The 14,254-nt window shown below is 37.4% G+C and overlaps 1 pseudogene; it reads left to right on the plus strand.

Annotated features, from left to right (window-relative positions):
- The first annotated feature begins 9,519 nt into the window (after window positions 1–9,519).
- LOC138849899 (U2 spliceosomal RNA) lies at window positions 9,520–9,646 on the plus strand (annotated as a pseudogene).
- The last annotated feature ends 4,608 nt before the right edge of the window (window positions 9,647–14,254 follow it).

Below are 14,254 nucleotides of genomic sequence, written 5' to 3' on the forward strand. Positions count from 1 at the left end.
CTTAGTGAGAAGATGTACTACAATGTGATAATTTATGTTTAAGTAGTAGGTTTCATCTTGGATCCAATGTGAATTTTCTGGAGTTTTCCGTGGCCAGGCAAGTATTCAGATTAGCAGCACCATAATTCTTGTTCCACCTGGGGCCCCAAGACTGAAAAGGAGTACAATTTATAGTGGGGACACATTGAGCCCAAAATGACACAAAATCATTGGATTATTAAAACAATTTTAAAATGTTGTGAAATGTCATGGATAATAGTATACACCAATATTTATATACGTAAAAAATAGAGAATAGTGATAAGGAATTATGCCTCAAATTTCCATTAACTGGTGAATGCAATTGTCTTGGTAAAACAGGATTCTCTGCTGAGGTATTCTGAAGAAGACAAAAGGGCTGAAGGGAACTGGGATGTGAGTACTTGGAAAATGAACCTGTCTACAAAATGACTTCAGAGGACTTTTCTTTCTCAATAGTGATTGCTCATCCTTTCTGGATGTCTCCAAATTGACTTTGAAGTTCAATAGATACTTCTGGAAATTGCCTTAAGTCCCTGTAAATCCTCCTCCTATGGGAAATTGTTGACTAATTCTTTTCTAGAAGAGTGAACTTTTTCCCACTGCACCTAATTTACAGCCGGACTGGACACTGGCACAGCCCTTCACTAAGCACTCCCCTGACTCGAGGCATCTGATAGGGGAGGGGTTAATCTAGGTGGACCAGACACTTCCCACGAAAGCAGATCAGCAGACTGCAGCATGCCAGAGGCACATTATAGGCAGCATGCTGACAGTACAGGAATTCCACCTGGACTCCCTGAGCTGATCAGACTGCTCAGGTGCATCTTTAAGGGACTGCCTTCTGTTTACTTTGGTATTCAAGGCACAGCCTGTTTTCTCCTGGCTGGTTTTTTTTTTTTTTTTCCTTTTTAGCACCATGTCCTTAATCTGCAGGAAACATAAAGGAAATGTAATGGTATCTTAAAAAGTTTTTGGGAAATGGAGTTAGAAGAAAAATTTATCTTGGTGCAAAGAAATTTTTGGAATTTATGCATTTTTCCCAGAATAAGCATTTTCCGTGAATTTCATAAGGATCTCTCCTACATTCTTGGCTCAACTTTTCTTTTTTTAAATACTTATTTATTTATTTGAAAGTGAGAGGAAAAAAGAGAGAGAGAGAGAGAAAGAGAGAGAGAGAGAGAGAGAGAGAGAATCTTCTTTCTCTCTGTTGGTTCACTTCCCAAATGGCTGCGATGGCCAAGGCCAGCCCAGGCTGAAGCCCAGAGCCAGGAGCATCTTCCTGGTCTCCCATATGGATGCAGGGGCCCAAGGCTTGGGGCATCTTCTTCTGCTTTCCCAGGTGCATCAACAGGGAACGGGATGTGAAGTGCAGCAGCATGGCCATATGGGATGGGATACTGATGTTGCAGTTGACCTCTTAATTCTCTGCACTACAGCGCTGGGACTGATTTTTTTTCTATTTTAAATCTTTTTAAAAAAATATAAATAGAACAGATTTCATGTATCTCAAGGATATAATTTTAAATACATAACTTCTTACAAACTTAGTTTGTCAGAAATTCTACTTTTTTAAAAAAAAATTAAGAAAATGTATTTGTTTGAGAAACAGAGAAATAAAAAGAGAAGAGAAGAGAATTCTCATCTGTTTGTTCTTTCCCAAATGTCTGCAATGGCTGGGGCTGTGTGGGTCAAAGCCAGGAGCTGGGAAATCAGTCCAAGTCTCCCATGTGAGTGTCAGGAGGCTATTTGATCCACCACCACTGCCTCCTAGTGTCAGTGTTAGAAGGAGCTGGAGTTAGGAGTCAGAAGTAGGTATTGAATCCAGGCATTGGGCTTTGGGATGTGGGCAATCGAACTGGCCTCTGAACTGCTAGACTCAATGCCTGTCCTCCCAGGAATTTTACTTTTCTATCTCGGTTTCACTTTGTGGCAAAGTCACTTCTTATGTGTCTAACATCTTTTTTTTTTTTATTTTTATTTTTTTGACAGGCAGAGTGGACAGTGAGAGAGAGAGAGACAGAGAGAAAGGTCTTCCTTTTGCCATTGGTTCACCCTCCAATGGCCGCTGCGGCTTGTGCGCTGCGGCCGGAGCACCGCGCTGATCCGATGGCAGCAGCCAGGTACTTATCCTGGTCTCCCATGGGGTGCATTTTTAATCAATGAAATATTACATCTGTTAGAATTTTGAAGTATTAATGTTTAACTACCAATGATATTTTTGGTATGCTATATAAATATATCTATCAATATTATTGTGGTTGAATACAATGTGTACGTGTCAAAGGTAATTATGTTTTTAAATGTGGGAGAACACTCTTGGAAAATGAGATTAACTTGTGAAATAGAGAAGGTGAGAATATAATTTGACGGTAGAACCTTGCACATAAATCACTCCAAAGGTCAGAAAGAGGAATTGTGACATCTGATTGCTGTGGACCATGCCTTTTTAGTGGTGTTGAAGAGAGAACCAGAGTCTTTACATCGGATATTGCAAAGATCCCATAAGTTCAGATGTTTGAAAGGGCTCGCCCAAATCAACAGAGCACACTCGTTTTTCTTTATAAGCACATAGTACAGCAAGAGAGTATAGGCAAAACACTGGGAACCTGATAGACATCCGGTTGCAAGCAGCGTGGGGGTCAGTTTATGCCAGGACATATTCTGTCTCCGAATTAAGCTACCAAGTCTGTGTATGAGGTTCAAGATAGAAGTTCCCAGCAAGGGTGTTTATGTCCCTCCGGAAATGTCCTCAAGATTGGCTTACCAGTCACACCAGGTGAAAACCATGAATGAACAAATTAGTTATGAGGTGAGTCCAGGGGACATTGGACTTCAAACTGCACACCATAACTCTTACTGCATTCATCTTGGTCAAAGATCAAGGTTGACATTCACCAGAGAAAAAGGATAAGCCTTCCCCAGTTTAATTGTTAGTTAACTCTGCTTTCCACAAACACCTATATTTTCACCTACCCCAGGAAAGGCATTTGAATATATATTTAACATAATTAAGGCTAAATACTTCCAGAACTAAGAACATGGTTCTGCTGTATTTAAACATCAGCATTTTCCCACTAATCTCTACTATAACTCCTCATAGTTTAAAATAAATAGGCTTTTATTTGAAGCGTAAAGTTGATTCTTTGTCAGAAATGCCCATATTGTAGAAAACAGAAAGAAAGAGAGAGTCTTCCATCTGGTTCACTCAAAAGATATAAAAAGTCAAAAAATATATTACTTGTAAAAGTGAATATATTATTATTGTATTTGTATTAACAAAGTGCATTGTTATTAGTAAATTTAGTATATTTTTAATTAATAAGGTTAGTAATTTTATTAATAAGATTTATTTATTATTAAAGTAACTCATGTGAATATTTAAGAGGTAATAATTTATGTTGAGAAAAGAGTTTTCCCTGTTGTAATGATATTGAGTATGTGAGGGCCAGCGCCGTAGCTCACTTAGTTAATCCTCCACCTTGCAGCTCAGACATCCCATATGGGCACCGGGTTCTGGTCCCAGTTGCTCCTCTCCCAGTCCAGCTCTCTGCTGTGGCCCGGGAGGGCAGTGGAGGATGGCCCAAGTGCTTGGGCCCCTGCACCCGCATGGGAGACCAGGAAGAAGCACCTGGCTCCTGGCATTGGTTCGGCGTAGCGCCGGCCATAATGGCCATTTGGGGAGTAAACCAATGGAAGAAGACCTTTCTCTCTGTCTCTCTCTCACTGTCTATAACTCTACCTGTCAAATAAATTAAAAAAAAAGATATTGAGTATGTGAAATAGGCAAAGTTTAATTTCAGTTCCCACCCTCTAACTTTGTGGGAGCCACTGACAACAGGCTTTTCAGAAAATACTTTTAAGTTCTCATGTTCTGAAGAGAAGTAATCTGATGGCATTGTATACACTAGAAGATGTGAGGCATGTAATTTTTAAATTACTCTTTCAGGAAATTTGTGCCTTAAAATAGGATATTTTTACTTTATAACAAAATGAGGGAAATAAGAAAGCAACAAATCACTGACTGAAGACGTTTGGTGTAAAATGTGATATGCAGAATCATTGTCTGGATAGTTTTTCTGATGTTCCTAACAGTTAGACCATTACCTATTCCAATTATATTTGCTGTGAACACTAAGACCTTGACTATCCTGCAAACATACTATGGTCTCTAGGGGCTAATGAACTTGATCAAGCTCAATGTCTCATTCTTATTCTGAATGAATTAATATTCTACTGAGAAAAAAAGATGCTGCAAATGAATTATTTTTCCCAACAAATGTGAGTAATAATCAATATATATATATATATATATATTTGATTTTTATTTTCTGGAACTTCTTGTTTAGCTCTGTCAAACCATGAAAAAGGTGGTATATATTTAAAAAAACAGTAGAATGAGATAATATTATGTTGTGCACTACCCATTTTAATAAACCGATTATCTTTTGTTCTTAAATTGGCTAAATACATTCATCTACCTGATTTGAAGATGGAAATGTTTCAGCATTTTAGTGTTCTATAGAACATGAGAAGAAGTAACCTCTCAGTGATTTCATACTATGAGAAATAAAGCATTCCACAGCTTGTGAAAAATTGGGTTAATTTTTAAAAGGCAATTTGGTTTAGTAAGAAGAGGTTGGGTATTGAGATATAACCTTGAAAACAAGGAAGGAGAGCAAAATAAACTGCCAAGAATAGTTATCATCAGCATGTTTATTTGAGATAATGACATGAACATTTTTACTTCTGATTATGTTGCTTTTCCACCTCCTATTCAACTTTCTATGGACAAGCAAATAAATGATGTTTAGAATCACATTGCATTCAAAATGGACAAAATTGAGATTATGCTTGGATCAACAGCCTGATGTAGAGAATTCAACCTTCCACTAGGAGCCTATTGAGGATGTAATAAACTTTTCTACAGTGGCAAGTTTTCCTTGCATTGTACTGGAGAGCTAAGGAACATAGTAAAAGAAGACAGGGGAGGAAGAGTGTTTTTTTCTTTTTCTTCTTACTGTTTATTAAATTCTCTACTTAGTGTAGGGTTAATTGTATGAGTGTAAAATAGGCTGTGTGTAGCATTGTGAAAATTAAAGGAAGGAATGGGATAGGAAGGAAGAGGGAAGGGGGGAGCATTTGTGGGAAGGAAGGTAGGGTGGGAAGTATCACCATGCCCTAAATCTGTATATATGAAATACATGAAATTTGTTCACTTTAAAAAACTTAAAAATAAAAAGATTTAAAAAAAGAAGACAAGGTGAAAAAGGATCATCCTCAACTGATAATTAAGCACCTGACAGTTGCAAAATCATTGAGTGCATTTTCCCAATCTGGGAATGGTCAGATCTCTCAGCCAAGTGATAGATGATGGGGGTGAGGGTGGGATCTAATACAGAGGCAGCTTGGCTCTCTCTCTCTAAAGGACATGCTGTGTCTTAGGCCAAAAAATGATAGACCTTATCATTTGCATCTGTGTGAAAGGAAAGGTTACCATTCCAGGGATTGAGATCATAAACACACTGGTCCTGTTAATTAAGTCCAACTACTCTAATGATGTTGTTCGTTTTAGTGTTATTGCTGTTGCTTGTGCACTCACTGCTAAACCTGAAAGCAAATCACTAAGATTCTTTTGTCTAATGTTCCCAGATCTTTGCAGTACTGTTCTATTGAAATTTGGTTTGTACCACTTCTTTATATTTTATGGATTGAATAAATAGATTCATGAATTTTCATATATTAGTCACATAGGATAATATTTATTTGATCACTTTAAAAATGGTTTAGTTCTCAAGAGTTTGCCACTGGAAGACTTATAATTAAGAATATGCTTTTAAAAATTTGTTTATTTTATTTGAAGGGCAGATTTACAGAAAGAGGAGAGACAGAGAGAGATATCTTCCATCTGCTGGTTCATTCTGCAAATGGCTGGAATGGCTGGAGCTGGACCAGTCTGAAGCCACGAGCCAGAGAACTAGGTGCCAGGATCCTCATCTGGGTCTCCCACATGGTGCAGGGGCCCAAGGACTTGGGTCATCTTTCGCAGCTTTCTCGCATGCATTAGCAGAGAGCTGGATTGGAAGTGGAGCAGCCAACACTCAAACTAGCACCTATATGGGATGCCAGCACTGCAGGCAGTGGCTTTACCTATAATGCCACAGTGCCAGCCCCAAGAATATGCTTTTCTGACTTCTAAATTTTCAAATGCCCTGGCCGTACTGGACTCCAGCTTCTTTGTGTTCACAGCCAGCTGTTGTTGGACAGCTCTTAACTCCTGTAGATTGGACAGTTGTACTTCACATTGCCTAAGATCCTTCCAGATCCACCATAGTATGCCTGGCATAATCCTGTCTCTGTAGGGACAAGCAGAGATGCTTAGAAGAAGCTTGGAGGCAGCGCTGTGGCATAGCAGGTAAATCTGCCACCTGCAGTGCCGGCATCCTATATGGGCACTGGTTCAAGTCTGGCTGCTCCACTTCCAATCTAGCTCTCTGCTACAGCCTGGGAAAGTAGCACAAGATGGCCCAAGTTCTTGGGCCCCTGCATCCATGTGGGAGACCCAGAGGAAGCTCCTGGCTCCTGACTTTGGATCGGCACAGCTCTGGCCGTTGCAGCCATCTGGGGAGTGAACCAGATGGAAGACTCTCTCTCTCTCTTTCTCTCGTTCTCTCTCCCTCTCTCTGCCTCCCCCTCTCCTCTCTCTGTGTAACTCTGACCTTCAAATAAATAAATGAATAATTCTTTAAAAAATAAGAATCTCAAAAATTATCCATTTATTCCCATGAAGATATAATTTTTTTTTCAGAAGTATTTAGACGTTGACACTGAGTTTATACTCTACATCCTCACTGCACAGGTTCTTTCGACTTGTTGCAGCATCTCACAGGACACAGCAAATGTTAGCTCCCAGTGGCTAAGATTTTATTGCAGAGGAAGGAAACAGATGATGGCACAAATGTTTGGGTCCCTGCCACCCATGCATGATACCCAGATTAAGGTCCAGGCTCCTGGCATTAACCTGGCCAAACCCTGGCTATTGCGGCCATCTGGGGAATGAATCAGCAGATAGATGTCTCTCCATCTGTCTCTCTGCCTTTCAAATAAAAATGAAAATAAAAAAATTAAAAAAAAGGAAACAAAGAAAATCTGCAAAGGGAAAAGTCTCATGGGGTAGTGTCCTGAGGGACCAGGTGCAAGCCTCTATGAAGTTCTCTCCCCACAGAGTCATGAAGGACATGTTTAGCTCTTGCAGCATCAGTTTGTGTAAAATGCTATCTAGCAGTGGAGGTTATTAGAGATTCAGGCTGCAGGATCTTTACTGGTGAATTATCATGTAGGCCTCTTCTGGCTAGCAAGCACCAAAACTCCAGAATCTCAGAAGGAAAGCAAGTGGTCAGCACGAACCACATTGTTTGTAACGTTAGACAGAGAAACCACTCTTCTCAGTTTGGGAAGAGCAGGAGCACTTTCTGAAACTCCAGTTCTTAAAGAAAAGGGATTTTGGAGATGTTATTAATATTAAGGACCTTGAGATGGAGTGATTATTCTGAGTTGTCCATGTAGGCTCAATCTAATTATAACTGCTTCAAAGTTGAAGAGGAATGAAGAAGAGCCAGAGAGATAAAACGTGAGGACTTAAATCACCAACAATGCGAGCTTTGAGATGAAAGAAGGGAGACCTGAGCCAAGGAATGCTGGCAGCCTTTAGAAGCTAGGAATGCTTTCAGCTGACAGTCAGCAAGGAAATGCGGATCTTCATTTTACAACTGGAAGCACTTGGAGTTTGCCAGCAACCCGAATGAGCAGGTGAATAGGCCCTGCTTAGAGGCTGCAGAAAGAAACACACCATTGTTAGCATCTTGATAGAGAACCCAGTGAGATTCATGTAAGAGTCTTGCCCAGGGGATAGGTATTTGGTGCACTAGATAAATCACTGGAAAGGATTACTCACATCCCATATTATAGTGCCTGGGTCTGAGTATTAGCTGTGCTACTGATTCCAGTTTCCTGCTATTGTAGATCCTAGGAGGCAGCAGGCGATGGCTCAAGTAGTAGAATCTCTGCTGCCCACGAAGGAAAGTGGGCAGAGAAACAGAGAAACAGAGTTCCTGTCTCCTTTCACTTAGCTTGGTTCCAGCTGTTAGGGATATCTGGGGAGGGAAGCAGAGGCTGAGTACTCTGTCCATCTGTCGTCTGTCTGCCTCTGAAATAAAAATATATGTATTAAAAAAAATCTTGTCCTAACCTACAGAACTATAAGACAATAAATTTGTGTTGCTAAACTGTAAAATTTTTTGACAATATACTATTGTAGCAATAGAAAGCTAATAACAATGTTCATTGTCAAATACATTTATTGAAAACATCTTCCCGTCTATGCCTTTTTTCACGTTCAACATTATGATTTTCAGAGAATTTAATTTTTTTTAACTTTTATTTAATGAATATAAATTTCCAAAGTACGATTTATGGATTACAATGGCTTCCCCCTATACCGTCCTTCCCACCCACAACCCTCCCCTTTCCCACTCCCTCTCCCCTTCCATTCACATCAAGATTCATTTTCGATTATCTTAATATACAGAAGATCAGCTTAGTATACATTAAGTAAGGATTTCAACAGTTTGCTCCCACACAGAAACATAAAGTGAAAAATAATAGATGATTTTTTTTAAATGATGATGAAATCAGATCAGACCTATTGTTATGTTTAATCCCAGTGAGAGTCAAGTTGGGAGTTGATAATTTCTTTTTTTTTTTTTTTTTTTTTTTACAGAGGATCAGTTTAGTATGCATTAAGTGAAGATTTCAACAGTTTGCACCCCCATAGAAACACAAAGGGAAATATATTGTTTGAGTACTCGTTATAGCATTAAATCTCAATGCACAGCACATTAAGGACAGAGATCCTACATGAGGAGTTAGTGTACAGTGACTCCTGTTGTTGACTTTACCAATTGACACTCCTGTCTATGGCATCAGTAATCTCCCTATGCTCCAGTCATGAGTTTCCAAGGCTATGGAAGCCCTCTGAGTTCTCCGACTCTTATCTTGTTTAGACAAGGTCATAGTCAAAGTGGAGGTTCTCTCCTCCCTTCAGAGAAAGGTACCTCCTTCTTTGATGACCTGTTCTTTCCACTGGGATCTCACTCGCAGAGATCTTTTGCCAGAGTGTCTTGGCTTTCCATGCCTGAAATACTCTCATGGGCTTTTCAGCCAGATCCGAATGCCTTTAGGGCTGATTCTGAGGCCAGAGTGCTATTTAGGACATCTGCCATTCTATGAGTCTGCTGAGTATCTCACTTCCCATGTTGGATCACTCTCCCCTTTATTTATTCTATTGGTTAGTGTTAGCAGGTACTAGACTTGTTTATGTGCTCCCTTTGACTCTTAGTCCTTTCATTATGATCAATTGTGAACTGAAATTGATCACTTGGAATAGTGAGATGGCATTGGTACATGCCACCTTGATGGGATTGAATTGGAATCCCCTGGTATGTATGTTTTCGGCCTTTTAGCTAAGATCAAGTGTAGTATCTGTTCTTATCAGAGAATTTAATTTTTAAGAAGTCTGATTATAGTTATTGTTTATATGCCTTGTTTAATGAATTATTGCATACCTCACTTTCCTAAAATATTTCATGTTTCCTTCTACTATTTATATTTTTAACTATCATATTTTGTTAATATTTCATCTAGAATTGAATTATTGCTTATGGACTGAAGTAGGGTAAAAGTTCATTTTGTTTTGCCATCAGTGAATATTTGAGATAGGGGAAGTTTACTCAAGTATATTCCTGTGTTGGTAAAATTGATTTAGTAATTCTCTCCCTTTTTATCCTACATACAACCACTTATTGAGAATATAATTCCTTCAAAATAGTATTTTGTCAGATTTGTCATGAATCAAATGATGATATATTTGGGTCTTTTTCTATGGTATCTATTCTTGTGAATTGGTCCCCTTGTTTATACGAACAAAATACCTCACTGTCCTTTTTTAAAATAAAAAAAAATATTTATTTGAAAGGCACACACATACAGAGAGAGAGAGAGAGACAGAGAGTTTTTCCAGTGGAACTTCTGCTACTTCCTATTTCTTAAAAAAAATTGGGTTCCTGGTGGGCAGTAGTGCATATTTTAGTGAATCTTTCACTATGCCAGGTATGCTAAGAATTAAAGAGAGGGTGTTGATATCTATTGCACTGAATTATAAGAGGCCGATTACTGAATATCTGGGGAGGTCTAGGTCTATATTCCATAAAATCTATGAAAGGGAAAATAAATATTGAGAATAGGAGATTAGCAGAGAAATAGATGGAGGGCAGCAGAGAAACTCTGAAAGAAATGGGTATTGCCTATATTTTGTTGTTCATATTCATAAAATACAAAGTCTCCAGAGGCTCTATATTTTTGATAGAATCTGCTATGCAGCCTACTGCACAATCTTTATTTGTTTGCTTTGAAGAGGGAGAAATAAGGAGGAAGCTCAGTTGTTCTACTCCTGAAGTAGAATTATATGGAACAGTAAGTGTCCAGATCCAGATATAACATAAAAAAAGTAAGTTCACATTTCAGGGTTAATATTCATAAAGGTGTCACAAAACAAACAAAAAGCATAACATCCTCAACAACCCCTGTTCTTGTAATGTGATCTGCTTTGAATTTCTCACAGACGACAATAGAACACTAGCGACAGCAGGGAGAAGTGAAAGAAATCAACAGAGGAATTAGATAACATGTATTCTGGGAAACCAGAGAAGTTATTTTAAGTAGATTTAGCATACATCTAATTTGGCTAATAGACCTTATCATTTTAGTTTGGAATCATTTAGTGTGGAGCAAGTAGCTCTTTATGACTCGAGAATTTCTGAAGTTTCCTTACTTTGTCATAGTTCAATTATTGCTGTTTACAAAGAAATCATTATGTAGCAACACACATGGGAAAATTGTCAACAAATTTTGTATCAAACCTCAAAAACGTATTTGTGCCCAAGGGGTTAAGAATAGTGATTTGGAAATATGCTTAATGATTTCATTGACAAACTTTATTTCCTGTCATTCCTGATAAATGAAGCATTAATGCCTGCATACAAATGAATATATCCAGCTCTGACCATCTCTAACATAACCAGACAGGCATGTTCCAGCATGTGTGTTTTGAAAACATTGAAAGAAAAGCATATTTGTCACAGAGTAGTAGAATGCTCAAGTCAGAAAGGACCCTAGAGTTTATTTAATCAATGTTGGATCTGCTTGAATATTCTAATCTTATAATGTATGCTATGAACATTTATATAGCTTTTGCTTCATTGCTTATTCAGATGAACTTTCTTTTTTCTATATGTTTAGCATGCATAAAATAATATGATCAGACTACCAGTTACCTAAAATGAATAAGGAATTGGGTTCTTAAGTAAAATATTTTCCTGCAACTTTAATGTTAAGTAATTAGGAGGGAAAACTCAAATAGCTAGATTAAATGTAAAACTTAATGTTTAAAAATGGAGTTCTTGGAAATTAAGATCTATTCAAGCTACTTTGAATTAGACATTTTCAGTATACACAAACAGGAAGAAAAAAGCAAGCTAAACATCTTTGACAAACAAATGAAATTAATGTTGGTTTCATACAATAAAATTGTGTACAAATATGTACAATTCTAGTGTAAGGATATCATGCTACCTTTAGAGACAAAACCAAACCCCCCAAAAAACAAAGTGACCATCAAGAAAGAAGATTTAGATAATAATTCAACTATAAAATTCATTAACATGAATATATACACAATATAGAAGTGATGTATGTAATTGCAGATAAGTATTTGTGAGTGATACGATTTTCATAAGACACATTTGCAGTGTGTTCCAAAGATGCATATGTAAAAGTTTATATATATATGTATACTTCTTTATGTGTATATATATATGTATACACACTTTATATATATATTCTTTATATATATACATATATGTTTAAAGATTTATTTTGTTTATTTGAAAGACAGAGTTGCAGGAAGAGAGAGCGAAGACAGAGATCTTCCATTCTCTGGTTTATTACCCAAATGGCCACAACAGCCAGAGCTGTGCAAGAGTGAAGCCAGGAGCCGGGAGATTCTTCTGGGTCTCCCACATGGGTTCAGAGGCCCAAGCACTTGGGCCATTTTCTCAGGCTCATTAGGGATCTGGATTGGAAGCGGAGCAGCCAGGACTCAAACTAACTCCTATATGGGATGCTGGTCTTGTAGGCAGTGACTTTATCCACTGTGTCACAACGCTGGCCCCAGAAGTTTCTATATTAAAATATAAAGGTTAATTCTTAGTGAGTGACAAAAATATGTGTTACTTTTATTTTTATAAGTTTCCGTATTTCTTGAAGTTTTTACCAGGAATACTTTTGATTTTAGTGGAATAAAAGCTTTAAACCTTTAATCAAGTATAATTTACTAATACATTTTCACTCTAAAAAATCTTCTGTTCTACTCACCTATTTGGGGTGTATTCTTCCTTTCCTTTATCTGTGTGTTTCCACGTGCTTATAGATATTTTTACACAAATGCATTGTTTAACTATAAATGGAATCTTCCTACACATACTACTATGTATTCATTGGTCGACAATCTTACTGAATTTTTCATCTTGATGTTTTTTGGTCCAAGTCAATAATTTTAAGAATTGCTTGATATTTTACTATTAAAATTTGAAAAGGTTAAAAAGTTATTACCATTTGACTTATTTTCAACCTTGTACAACAATTTAGAGTGTTGTGCAGTACACAAGGACTGCCTAGGAATGTTTAAAAAATTTGCAAGTAAATAAAGTATAATATCAAAATGAAAAGTAGATAAAATTAGAGTAATATCTCAACAATGCAAAGAAAAAAAGCAGTTGAACAAAACTAAATGGGGCTGCACTAAAATGTTAGGAGTAGAGTCTACAAGGACTTTTCTGTGTCACAGTGTTAAGAGTAGTGGAATTGGGCTGACTTTTCTTCTGTACAAATTTTGTATTATCAGATTTTCTGACAGTCAGGTGTTGTTTGGACAATCTCAAAATTTAAAGCAAAATAAATTATTTATTTGATATCATTTACCTAAGTGTTGTTATTACAAAACCGATTTTAAATTCTTTCGAAACTTTCATTCCCAAGGGCCTAAGGACATGAGCTCTGGAAAGATGGAGTGCATGCATCTTTGAGGCTCCATAAATAAAACCTTTATTGTTCTAAAAGTGATAAAATGTAATAACAGTTGGTTGAGTGCCTTGCTTTTATTGTAGCTTTTATTTCTGGCTGAGATATTTTATGCTGAAATGAATGTAATTGTAGAATACTATCATCAAAATAATACTAAAAATAGCTTGGAATCATGCTTCTGACAAAAATTGAATTCACAAATCTTTTATTGCAGGATCATGGACATATTATTTAATGAACTGTAATATGTTGTATACTTATTTAAAATAAAAAATATTCCAGTATATATAAAGATGGACTAATCAAGAAGCACAGTGACTAGACCAAACCAACGTGAAATTGTATTCATTGTAACTCATTGCATTACAAACAGTTCCTAACTTCGCGGTTTCTTTATGTTACTCGTGTAGAGAAAATGAATGTAGAATTCAACAAGGCCTTGTTTAGGAAACCACCCTGAGATACTTAAGGCCATCCAATAGCTCTGTGTGAAAAATGTATCCAGTCAATTGTTAAATCAATAACGGGAGTCACTGTGCACTTACTCCCCATGTAGGATCTCTGTCCTGAATGTGTTGTACTATGCAAATTAACGGTAAAACTAGTCTTCAAACAGTACTTTATACTTTGTGTGTCTGTGCAGCTGCAAACTGTTGCAATCTTTACTTAGTATATACTAAGTTGTTCTTCTGTATATAAAGATTATTAAAAATGAACCTTGATGTAGAATGGGATGGGAGAGTTAGTAGGAGATGGGATGGTTGCGAGTGGAAGGGAGGTTATGGGGGAAAAAATCACTATAATCCAAAAGTTGTACTTTCAAAATTTATATTTATTAAATCAAAGTTTGAAAAATATATCCAGGATATCTCTTTTTGTTGCTCTCTCTTTGGCAGAATTCTCTGAGGTGGGCAGAGGCATACAGCATCAGTTGTTGCAACCATAACCTTCAGACACAAAGCCTTCCTTGAGAGGTGTCTGTCCAGAACCAGTGCCTTACCCTGGAGCCCTGCTGCTGTGCATGACAGAAATCCTGCCT

The sequence above is a fragment of the Oryctolagus cuniculus genome, chromosome 5 (assembly GCF_964237555.1).
Source record: "Oryctolagus cuniculus chromosome 5, mOryCun1.1, whole genome shotgun sequence".
Lineage (NCBI taxonomy): Eukaryota > Metazoa > Chordata > Mammalia > Lagomorpha > Leporidae > Oryctolagus > Oryctolagus cuniculus.